Here is a 12,982-nt window from a genome sequence, read left to right on the forward strand (position 1 = left end):
AAAATAAAAAAAATAAAAAAAACCTAATGGAATACCTGTGGCGACTCGATTCTTCGCGACGACGGTTGTTATTATATTTCCTGCTTTTTCGAGATACGTAAAGCAGAAAGATCCACTTATGAAATTAATCCTTTCTCAATTGGAATATACACGTATACTCCGTGGAAAAGAAATTGCTTTGCGTGTCATAAACGACATGTTGTACAAATCGATCTAATTGCTTATTACATTAGACCTGAATAAAAAAAATATCTATATAATTTTTTTCTTCTTCGTTATGATACGCATCGTATAAAATTCTTTAATTCCTTTTAGTAAAGATATGAAAAGTTTCTCTTGCAGTATCCGGTGAAAAATTACAAAAATCGTACTAAATTTTATTGCCAAGCATAATATAAAAGACTATCAAAAAATTAAATGAAATTCATATCACATGTTCAATATTTTCATGGAAATCCGCAAAGTTTTAAACACACGTATCATAACGCTATCTCAAAGATATCCAGACGAGGATTGAATACTCGCCATTTCACGATACCAATTATTTCTATGACTGTAAGTTTCATAGCGAATCAATTAACACACGAAGCATCGAGAGAGTAGCAGCATCCGGATCCGTGGGATCTTTAGGCTCAAGAATATCTCGTGTAGTGTTTCTCTCCTGCGGTAATTACAACAGACAACGAAGAAAGGGTAAACGCTAAAGATGCGGCTTGCGCGACTGCATTTTCTGTCGGGACTTAATCGTCCTACTTAAACGCAATTAATCGAACGGCCATATGTCAGGGCTAATCGACCTCGGTTGCATGTCGAGCTATAAGCGAACAGTTAAATTTCACCTTTCGATGATCGTTACATCCCCAATTATGTACGCTAGTACACATTATAAGCCACGAAAGTTTTTGCGTTGTCTTTGACGATTTCTCTACATTGTATCATTAAACGCAACTGTTATCTCACCCACAAATGTAAAACAATTCACAATAAATATAAAAGTAAACGGATCACATTTTCAAGCAGTTTATAATGGCAATTCTGTAAAAAAAGATTTTGTAAATAATAAAATTTTTGACTTTAAGTTTACGGTTAATTAATTATGTTTAATTTTTAATAAAGCGTGTTTATTTTTAGTCGCGTTAAAAACAGAATAAAATAATACCGATAAAAATAGATACGTACAATATAATATGTATTATAACAAATAATAAATTAAATATAATATAAAATAATTAAATATATATATTGTATATATTTTTCTTGCTATATATAATTTTCTCGAATTACTATATTATTATTTTCTAAATAAAAGAACCGATAAACTGATAATGATTCAAATATTCTAATATATCTTGATATCAAAATATTATTCAATCTATCGGATTTTTTATTTACATTTTAAAATCAATAAGGAAACATCGATAGTTGTAGAATATGTCTTTCCATAATATTGTTAAAGTGCGATGCGATTGAAAAACACTATGCGCTCCGCTAGGTTCCCGGAGAAAAACTGACCGCTGCTGAGCGAGGAATTATGAAATTCCTGTGCGCGAACGAGATCATTAGAGATGCTGTCGAGATGAACGGACAAGAAAACCGTACGTGTCGAGTCGTTGCGTTCGTTTCCATCGATCGGAACGCGTTCGTTATTCGATGGCAAGCGTCGTCGAGGAGTCTCGGTCTTCGCGGCGAGTACGAATGGCGAAAGAGGAGCGAAGGGAGGAGAGGGTGTAGACGGGGAAGAAGATGGCCGTTAACGAGCCGTCAATCTGGGGCCGCAAAAGTGTCGATGACACCTGTTAGAAGACGATCGGCAGATGCTACGCGACGCGTCGCGCACCATCTCTCAAGCGAGGAAGTCGTTATTATGATCTTTCGTGCAATTTCAAAGTGAAAATACAATATCCGGATCGGTTTTCGCGCTGAAAAAGGCAAGATGCGAAAGTGAATGTTTAACAGAAATTTGTTGATTCGTTCGAAAACATATTTTAAAAATGTCCGAATTATTATGAATAGAAGAGAAATTTAAGAGAAAGGCTTTACAAATATCATCCCCTTTTATTTTATATCAGTAAAACATTTAACGCAATTTTTCTTTATGATGCACTAGTTATTTCGTCTGCAAATTCTGTTTTAACGATATTGAAGAGCTATCGCAGTTTCACAGGAGAATAGATCTCGTTGGCCAAGTGTCGCACGTGGAGACACTAATATGGCCTATGTACGCTCTTGAAGCATCATACGAATCGGAGACATCTAGTATATCTGCGATGGACCAATAGCGACTATGCCATCATCGCGCGTCCATTAAGTATCGCGTGTGCGTCTCTTTATTGTCCTGCTCGCGAATGAGATATGCGGGCACATTGTCTGCTGGAATTATTACTAATTGCCGGTCGTCCTTCGAGCGATTGCGAGCGCTCTTGCTCGAGAAACAGTCATCGAAATCACGTCCCATTGGACGAAAAACAAATAATTCGTGTGGAAAAAGGGAGTTAATAAAAGACGGTGAAAAGGGGGAAAATCGCGCAGGCCAGTCTTAATTTATTAACTTGAAACTGGATGATGAGAATTATATATGGTGGTAAAAATGTTAGAAGAAAAACTATAATGAAACATATTGGACATATATATATATATATATATATTCTTGAAATGAATTGAAAGGGTTTCTTGAGCTAGAAATATGCTATGCCACGCGAAGCAATACCATGTATATGCTTAATTTATTTATCTAAAAATTTCATTACAGTTATAATCAGAATGTCTTATTAAGTATTGTTAGTAATTCATGAAATTTCTCAGTTATACTCTCGCCAATAATACGTTTCACATATACCATACAGTATATTCCTCTCTATCAAGCTATATATATATATTTATAACATAATGAAATTATTTTCAGGTCCAAAAATATTAAAGATCCCTTTACAGGCACAAAGTCGCGTGCACAGTGAATGATGACATCGCACCGCGTTCGCGTATCGTCTAACAAGCATTTTAACGAATTCATTTCCTTGATCATGATTATCGTTCCCCGTCTAACATGTATCGTCGCAATTGGCACGTGAGGTAAACATTCGTACGAGACGAAAACGTCGGGTCGGGCGGCATCGGGCTCGCCCGGTATTTCAAAGATATACGACAATATGCCGCGATTGTCACGAGCAACGGACGGGGGCCGAATTAGGGAACTGTCCCTCCCCCCCCCCCACACACACACACACACACGAGGATTATCCGTCGACACGCGATCGCATCGGGGCACTCAGAATGCACGGGTCGTGGCGCGCGACGCCGACGTTTATCTACGCCGCATCGATACCTAATCACTATACTTGGGTGGATATGTCACAGCTACTTCCCCGCCAAACTACCAACTGCTTTCTGTCCTTAGATGCCCGGTATCCTTTTTTCGCGATCCGCGCAGTGAATTTATCGCAATTTGCGAGATTGATGACGTAAACAAGAGCAGACAACAAGGAATATAAAATTAATAAATTTACTTTGTGTGTGTTTTATATAAATATTTTTTTTCAATTGATCGATAAAATTGGCGCTTTTGCGCGCGGAAGAGAAAATTCATTTACGAAGATATTTAGTATTTGTTCTCAAATCTGATGAGATTTTATATAGGAAAGCGCGATCTCTCTGGTGCGTGAATCAAATTTCGAAGGGAGAAGAAAGGGATAAAAAATTAAGGAATTAAAATCTTATCGGGCGGATCGTTCCTTGGGATCGGCCTCGAGTCGCACCTCGATTCGCGGAGCGTGAATGGTATATTGTTTCACAAGCGATGAGATCAAAGATGCGACGAGAAAACCACTGTCGCGTCTCTCTTTCGACGGCTATCTGAATCGCTGCCAGACACCCGTTGTGCTGAGCCTCTAGCCAGAATGATGTACTCGCACGGTTCGCCGATATGTGAGCTGGATAAGGCGGATATTCAATTATTCATATATCATTAGCCGACGCACGTATACCGGGTGTACGCGACACGAAGGGATTCGCGCGCGCGCGCGCGGCGAGCAACTTGTTTCGTAAGTACTGGTGTAATTTCCTCGGCCAACAACGTGTCATTATTGGGGAAGTCGCCGGCGAATGGGTGGTGGGAGGAGGAGGGAAGGTGGAGGACAGGATGAAAAAGGAAATATATATAGAATCGGCAAAGGGGAGAGAAAGTGGGAAAGACGATCGGGGAAGAGACGAGGGAAGAGGGGAAAGAGAAAAGAGTGTAATGTGACCGCCGATAAAGTATCGATAGCGGGGCCTCCTCTCTGCGGCGTCGATGATCCGCGCCTCGTACAATGAGTCACGCGGTGAATGATTGATTGGATGACTTGTGAGTCAGTACACGGTTGCGCGTCAAGGAATCTTTTACGTCATTCTGGACGATCATGCTGATTTTAATCGCCGACGTAGGTCGCAGGATTCACAGGCGAGATGAGAGGAGAATAAATTTCGAATTAATAAAAAGTTTTCACTGTTGCAAGAAAAAATATGCGGCCTTATAATAAATAATTGTGTGTCATTGACACTTATTACGCCGGAATCTATGAGCAAGATAATTGTATTTCTGAAGTCTATAAACTATAAAAGTATCTATATATATATATGGCGGATAAATAATTTATAACAAATTTTAAAGAATGTAAAAGGCTGAAATAATACTAGAATAAACATCTGAAAAATAAAAAAAAATATTAAGTCAAAAAATTTTTTATTTCCATTACGCAATTTTAAGATTATAAAAACTCAACTCGTTTCTTAAACATAAAAAACTCAACTCGTTTCTGATACCTAAAGAATTTCTCCATCTATACTTCAACATAATATATCTTATAATGCGTACATTCGAAAATCAATGAAGCATATTATAAAATATAACTATGGAAATATTAAATTTAAGAAAATTCTCACTATTTTGTAGACACTGAAGCAGTGAGTTGATTTGTGATATACGATGTCTCGATCTCGACGCAGAGAAGCTTTGACATAATGCACATCATCCACGTGACACGTTCTATTCTACGATTCTCGAAGGGATGAATGGAACTAGGTAATCCTATTTCGAAAGGACGTGAAGAATGTCCTTGTTTCCTGTCTTCTCTTCGTAGGGTTACGCGTTCTCCTAGTCGCGGAGTACTCTTATCGGAAAGTAGGATCACATAGTTAGGGTCGCCCACGTCCGCTGAGGATAACTTCCTGCTTGGGACGCACTATATTTGTTGTGAAGCCATTAATTTATTCGTGCGATTAATCGTATTTTATCGTGATAAAATCACCCTCTTCGACATTTTAGACGTAACAAGAATGAATAACAATAAATGAATAACAAATCTTGCTATTGCTTTATATTGTACTATATGCACGCTTAATAAGTGCCTGTTATCTATAATAAAAGAAATATTTTATTTTTATAATTTTTTAAATATGTCTCATAATTCATATACTTATCTTTTAACTCTGTTTTAATAATTATTCGAATGCTTATTAATTTACGACAAATGTTGATTTTATTCGCGAGTTTATGTGTGAATTAAATAAAGAAAATTATTGGCTTCTAATATTTAACAAAGGAAGAATTGTGAAGAAACTCGGGAGCGCTGTTCAAGGGTATTGTACGGAAAGAACTAACACGAAGACAAATTATATAGAAGAAACTATTTAGAGAAAACAGAAGACAAAAGTGTGACTGAATGAGAAACATTACGAGTCGCAAACTAAACACATATATTCTTGGGCGTTTCATGGGACTTTTATTTACTTATATTTTTACAGATTTACATATATATGTCTTTTTTCTACTTTATTTATATTTATATATTCTCTTCTTTACTCCTATTATAAAAGTTAGTTTATTAATTTTAAAAATAATTTCAATTATTTCTTGCGGTATTATTTTTGTAGATCTTTTGTAATTATTTGTAGTTTTTATTTATAAAATCTATTTCGCCCCAATTTTAAACTGTATAAGACATAATTTTAGGCTATATACATACTTAAATTTCGATAAAACATAATTTCTGGAGCTACGTTATTGTATCCGCGAGAGAAAAATTTTAAGTCATTAAGTTCTATATAAGTTGTATATTATATAAAATGCAAAAAATATTATTTTTAAACGATTTATGAGATTTAAAATTTTGTTTGGCTTTAATTTTAATAAATTTCTCTATAAATTAAGGAAATTAAATAGCGACGAACAAATGTGAGATACTACAAATAATATAATAATATATTATATATTTAAAAAATCTCACTGTGGAAATATTGAAATATTTAAAATGACGTATATGTAACATGTTTGAAAAAATCGTATTTTTATACTTTAATACTTTTTTAAGATTCAAGAGCTTTGGAAAGGTTCATTTGAAACGATGGTGGATTGTACGAAGAGAATGACGGTGTCTTTATAGAGAAAAGAGGGACATAATAATTAATTCAATATTAAGTTTGGATAAAGGCTGCGCATTAATGGGTAAATATTAAGGTAACAGTTTGAAACTGTAAAACTGCGTGTCTCTATTCAATTTTACGCGTATGCCTCTGCTTGATCGCATTGCAAACAAATTAGCAATATAGCAGCGTATGCAACTTCGTCATTACCGTTGCATCTCCAAGCTGCTCTTTTAGTCTTTCCGCGTTTTCTGAGAGACGTGCATATTGTTAGCGGTTAATTTGCCTGACGTGACATATGAGCAACCCGTCTCACGCTTTGACACGCGTGTTATTTACCCACTATGTCGGAAGCGCAGCGTCGCCACTGAAAGATATGATTGCAATAATGAATGCAACCGCACTCGCCATATTGTGCGTCAACAAAGGAACGCGCGTGTAAACCAACGCGGACAATCTCGCCGCATAAAATCGATCGTTTAGTTTCTATAAAAAATCTATGTGTAGACATCTAGCAACGAAACGATTTCGAGATCCTGCCCGTTTTATTAAACATTATTACTGTCTTCGTAACTCAAAGTTAGCAAAGTTAAGAGAGCAAATTTAAAAATATATTGTAATAAAAATCGTAAAGAATATATTTTTGTGGCTCTCTAAGCTTTATGAGATACAATGTGTATGGAAAAAAATTGGAATATTTTCGGAAATTAATTGAGAAAGAAAATGTATAAACATGTATTATATATATACATCTATAAAATTCTACTAGGATTATTTTGCTACATTTTGAAATAAATTTTATTTTGTAAGATATCTCATTCTAACAATATTTTTCTTTGAGTCGTATCTTATGCGGCAAAAACAGCAAAGAATAGAATCTCTAAAATCATTATTATATGTCACACGTTGAGGTCCATATTCCAAAATTGACCGTAGTTGCTATTGTTAAGCCTTTTGTCCACGATGCTAGAATTCGATCCGAAATCTCGATCCGAGAAATGTAGCCAATAAAATTGCCGCTTTTCCCTAAAATCTCCAAATTGATTGGCTATACATTTCTCGGTCCAAGTTATCGGATCGAGTTCTAGCATCGTGGATACAAGGCTTTGACCATTGTTGCTAACCAGAATGCCACCTACTTAAAAGTTTTTATGCCTCAAATTTATTTCTGTATTGCCACAGTTTTTAATTTTTTTTCTTTGTAACTTATCTCATTATTCTCTATACTTTATCTCGAAATTTTCCAGAAAATTTGTTAGTTTAAATCAACTGGATAATTGTAATCAACTGGACAATTCACTTTACTGGACTATTCGAGACAGCGATTTCATCTTAGCCAAAATTAGTTACTCGCGATCAATGTTGACAAAATAGCTGATCGATAATCATGCGATTATGAGCATGAAGATTAATAGTAGTATTAGTAATCGCTATAGTAATCGTCACGACGAATTCCGTAACAACGTCTTCTTTTACCATTTGATCTATCGTGTTCTACTTGGACAAGGAGACTCCCCACTAGACGATACTCGTCTGCATTAGCTAATATATACCGCCAGACTGGCTCTCAGAACGCTCCTCCACTCGCAGGCACGTGTCCGCTCGATTACACCGGCAGATAGACGGACAGATAGACAAGGCCTGAGAAAAGTCCGAAGTGTAAATATCCCATAGCCGGTTAAATGAACGCAGAATCTCTCCTGCGCGTAGCGCGGCAGTCGTCGCGTCGCGTCGTTGATTTGTATTCGCCTCGTGAAAGGAAGGTCGCAGCGTGTACTAATCGCTCAAATTCTTCATGTACCGCCGCCGTCGTCGTCGCTGCCGCCGCGTCTACATGTAGCAAGAAGTCATTCGTTTTCTCCGCGTCGATCTACCGACGATTGTAATTCTCGTCGACCATTCTTCCTCTTCTGTCTCTGTTACCTCGCCGACATTTTTTTCGTACATTACGTGTACTTTGTACGCGATTTGCACATAGTGCCGAAGGTGGAATAGCTGGATAGAGTTTAGAACAAGATAATTCCGAGTATATATCTAAGGTATATCGATAATGCCTCTAATTACCTTATTGTTTTAAATTAAAGCTATGAATGAATAGAACATTGTTCTTTCGACACTTTTGCAATTCTTTTTGGCTTAGTTTCTTGATTTATTTATTATTAATCCTTAAGATTTATGAAGTTTAAAGGCCCTTTATATACGAAAGCAAGTAAAATTGTTCACATATTATATATACTTAAATATAATATTTTAATATCATGAAATATTTTGATTACGGTTTATCTATTTCTCTCATTTGATATTACTGCTATTAAAATCTAATTGCATATCTCTGGAGACAGCGAGTTATAAATACATTACATACTACTGAATGATTCGACGCATCAAAGATTATATTATCGCCTGTTAACTCATGTCCTCTGATTAAAAGTACGCTATCAACGTCTTCGAGGAACTAGATTAATATCGGAAAGCGTAATGGAAATATGAATGACACTTTATTACGTATAAATCATTATAGTCTAATCTCTCAATAATCGATGAAAAGAAGCGCTATCGATCATCGCTGCTTTATTTTAGAACCGTATAGCTAATCGACTATAATGGTTGCAGCGCAAATGAATAGAAGAAGAATAAATGTATGATGACAAGAATATAAGTCACCGGAGCAATTAAATTTTGAAAAAATAGGATGAAGATTCATGTCAGTTTTGTGCCCCAAAAATATTTGTTTCATTAGAATTTTAGGACAACTAAAGCCAAAAGTTCGTAACAAGGAACAATTCTCATCTTGAAATAAAGTACAACATACCTTAGATATTGCTTATTTTTATAAGATTTTTTCACAGTAAACTCTGCAAAGATTATCTCTATTTCTTAAGATAATAAAATCTACATTCAATTAATATCGGCTCAATATATACAGGGTGAGGCATTTATATCGAGACTATCTAAATATATAAAAAATAAAGCAAGATAGAAAGAAATATTTCAGATAAAAATTGTTCGGTCCTAAGGGGGTCGTAAGATGGTGCCGTTAGTTTGATCTTGGATGGAGGCGCTTCGGAGATTTCAATGTCAATCTTGTTTTATTTTCTTTACACCAATTGATGTCTCTCATTTTTTGAGCTTAAAATATTAAGGTAACATTATTGGAAAATAAATAATTTTTTAAGATATTTCATAGTTTATGTAAAATTATGTCGATGTAAAGTAATGAAATAAAGTATAAAATATCTCGTAAACTATTAAACCTTTGGCCATCATACCTCTATAACTTTTTATGCAGAATATTGCAAGGAATCGATTTATGTAAAAAAATTTGAGGTGTTTTCATTTAAAAAAACAAAAATCCAACCCAAGGTCAAACTAATGGCCCCCTTAGAATCGAACAACTTTTTTCTGAAACATTACTTTCTATCTTGCTTTATTTTTTAGATATTTAGGTGTCTCGATATAAATGTATATTTGATGTCCCACCAAAAGTGGAATATACATATATATATAACTGTTATTTAACTGTTATTTATCCTTCCGATCGCTTCGATCGAGGCAGATAATTTATCTATTCGAGCAGATGATTGTTACAACAGATTGACGATGATGGCAATAAAAATGTCTGGCAGATGTGTGTCCAATCGTGGAAATGACAATAATTAAGAGAGAAAGAGAAATCTTCTTCTTAGCAATTCCAGGGTAAACCAGCACCACTCGATCCAAGCATGTGACGGCAATATATTGTTCATTGAATAATCGTAGGAGTTGCGCTTGAATTATTGTTAAATTATACGGCAAAGAGATTATAAAGTGCACGTTTCTCGAAAAATGTTTTTCTAAAGATTTAAATTTTTATCGTTTTGTTTTTACGTAAATTAGATGTCTCTTTATAAAAATACGTTATTTATTCTTAATTACATCATTAACGGCGTACTCGCTATTTTTATTGTCTCGACCTTTGTCAGGCACCAGAACCGGTTGAAATTTCGACTTGAATTAAACGGAATGACGCGGCGTTCCGGTTCCAACCGAAGGTACTACTTAATTGGTACAAACAAATAATGACGGAGTGAAACAGCTTTAACTTCGCGCGTCGGCAAACGCGACGTGTCGGCCATTAACGAGCGTCGCGGCGACGATTGCTATTTAATTGTGTCGTTTGTTACCTCTCCCCGTTTTGTTCGCGCATTCACGGCATTTCATTCTAGTTACTTAATGAGTCGCCTAAAATTTACACGGAATTAAGCGGGATGACACGGCGTTTGGCGCTTATCGAAAGGACTCGATTGAAGAGGCGCGATCGGCAGAGTGATGCACGCACATTAGACGATACGCGGACGGAGTTAAATCTGCAAGCGCCGGTAACGAGGACATGATCAGGACGAAGAAACGAGAAAGAGAAGGGATCCAATCTGCGGATTGGATGGATGCGAGCGGGGCCCTTCGCGCTTCTGTACAACGCGAAGAGCCCTAAGTCCCGCCGTTGAAAGCCCAATCGACGATGATTAACATCTGAATAGATTCAAGCACGATGGCTTTATTATATGTATCACGGAAAGAAAATAGCTCTTGTGCCGCGCGAAAATTAAGATCATTTATATATAAATCTCTTCGAGGAGAAACCAATAAGACACATATGCACATTAATCTTATTCCTTGAATTTAGATTCGCATATCTTACAAAATGATGAAAATATTCTTCGTAAATATATTTTTCAATAATATATATCTCATGAATTATATTAAATTAATTATTTTGAAAAACGCAAAAATATATATAAAAATTAATCTGTCATTTTATATGTAGATTGAAGAGGCAAAGAAGTTTTTAAAAAATTAATTAAAATATATAATATTTCATTTAAAGTAAAATGTTAAAGTTTTGAAAAATTATTAATATCAAAAATTTTTTTCCCAACATTCCAGTAATTTATTATTAAATGGCAGTACTACTTTTTAAAGAAGACAACGGAGTATGTTTTTTTTTTCCATTTGATACAAGATTGTAGCGCGTGAATAAAAGGAATAAAAGAGGAAATTTTCTCATATTAAAAAATCGATTTTGATGCCAAAGTATTAGCGCGAGTATTTCTTTGAAATGCAAAATTTCCACAAGTATCTGTTTTTATGTTATATAATACAATTCGTTCACGCTTGGTACTTACGAAGAGTAAAGCTACATTTGGACAAGTAATTTATATGATAAACAACGTCAATGCGTGATACCGCTGGGTGTGTAACTATTATCGCAACGAGCATGTTACAATAGAAAAGCACGACACGTCCTCTGCAAGGCATGTGCCAAGAACGATCCTGGTACGATCCTACGATACTCGAGGACTATCTCGAGCGCGACAGAAAATTTAAAATTAAATATATTACAAGAAAGCATTAATAATTATCCAAATAAAAAAGAGATATAATTTATGATAATATAATGGTATATATAAATATATATGTATATAAGTTCACAATTTATATTTATATTGTATTTATCTCATTATCAAATCAATTTCAAAAATAATTAAATATTTTGTATAATATTGTTATTTTTTTCAATTGTATTCTTCTATTGGAAGCCTGAGAAGCACACATTGCAAATAAATATTAAATATATTCAAATAGAAATAATTTGTCATATTGAAATAATCGATAAGAGCGTGTATATATATATACAATATTAATATCACAAGCGTTATACAGAATATATGAGATGTAAGAAATATGGCAAATGATCAGATTTTAGATCTGATCTCGTTTTACGATAATCGCGTCACGATTGTTACGAAGGGTTCAATCGAGGAAGCGGCGCGTGGAACAATGTGGGCAACGTAACGCGGCGTGGATCCACAGGCTGCGCTAAGATCCGGATGTCGGGCGACGAGACAGAAGACGAGATCGCCATCGTTAGAAGGTGATATCGTCTTCGTGCAAGCGGGTTATTGGCGGATCGGTCTACGAAGCGCGGGCGCCGCGCAAAAAGTCGCTCCAGAGGCCGGCCGGTCGCATACGTGCAACGTAAGCATACCTATGCAGGTGTACGTATACGCGCCCAACCCGAGAGAGAAACGCGCGACATTCCCCCTCTTCCCCCTTTTCCTCTCGCAAACTCCTGCTCTAAATCACCGATAGACATCTCAAGGCTGTCTATCGGAGAGTTGCCGGGCGTCAATTCCGGCGGGCATGTCGTCGGACCGGAAAATAAACGAGAAAGACAGCCGAAGAGAAGATCACTTCTCTCTCTCTCTCTCTCTCTCTCTCTCTCATTCTCTGTCTATCGTTCTCTCGTGATATCCTCTCTCTTTCTTCTTTTCTCCCACCTTCGCTTCGTACGCGGGAAAATCTTTCTGCCTGGACCGTATTCTCATTAAAACGCGAAAAATCTCCGGGCAATAATTTATATTCAGTCAAGGACTGTGTCTGTAAGTCTGGAAAATCGTAAAAAGTCAAGAGTGCAGAAAGTCAAGGATGTTGTGACGAATTTTTATTATTTTTCATGGAATAAAATAAATAGAAATAAAAAGTTGTTTAAAGCATAATGTTTAGAAGAAAATGCGTTATTGCGTGAACGCTAATAGTCGCTATTAAT

General features: G+C 35.8%; 1 protein-coding gene across 19 annotated transcripts in view; it reads right to left on the bottom strand.

The window, feature by feature from the left end:
- Zfh2 (Zn finger homeodomain 2) overlaps positions 1 to 12,982 on the bottom strand; it is a 313,903-nt gene that overhangs the window by 102,339 nt on the left and 198,582 nt on the right. The window lies entirely within an intron of this gene.

Source organism: Polyergus mexicanus, unplaced genomic scaffold (assembly GCF_030449975.1).
Source record: "Polyergus mexicanus isolate NDT 795.1 unplaced genomic scaffold, iyPolMexi1.0 SCAF_19, whole genome shotgun sequence".
NCBI lineage: Eukaryota > Metazoa > Arthropoda > Insecta > Hymenoptera > Formicidae > Polyergus > Polyergus mexicanus.